Raw genomic sequence first — 534 nt, 5'->3', positions numbered from 1 at the left:
AATTTTCTTATGAAGTAATGAAAAAGACAGATACAGCTTTTGAGATTAAGAATTCTGAATTCGGTAGTTAAAAGGTGAAAAAGTACTTTGATTACAACATATCATTCTCAAGTGAACCACAAATTGGTACCACAATCATTTACAATTCTATAAGCCAGATGCTTTCAAAAGTACCAAAAGACATATGTGACAGAAATATTGTATGATTCTACTTATTTGAGGTTCCTAGAATAGTCAAGTTCATAGAGACAGAAAGTGATTACCAGGGGCTGGGGGAGTGGAGAGTTATTGTTTAATTGGTACAGAGTTTCAGTTTGGGATGATGGAAAAGTTCTGGAGATGGATAGTGGTGATGTTTGCATAACAGTGTGAATATACTTAATGTTACTGAATAGTACAGTTAAAAAATTGTTAAATTAGTAAATTTTATGTTATATATGTTTAACCACAATTTTTAAAAAACACTAAAAAATTTATATGTGAATGTAAACTGCATTTCCATAGCTCTCTAGGAGATATATTTAGACACTTTAA

This window comes from Galeopterus variegatus, unplaced genomic scaffold (genome assembly GCF_000696425.1).
Source record: "Galeopterus variegatus unplaced genomic scaffold, G_variegatus-3.0.2 Scaffold6813, whole genome shotgun sequence".
NCBI classification, from domain to species: Eukaryota; Metazoa; Chordata; class Mammalia; order Dermoptera; family Cynocephalidae; genus Galeopterus; species Galeopterus variegatus.
This window is presented reverse-complemented; position numbering follows the sequence as displayed.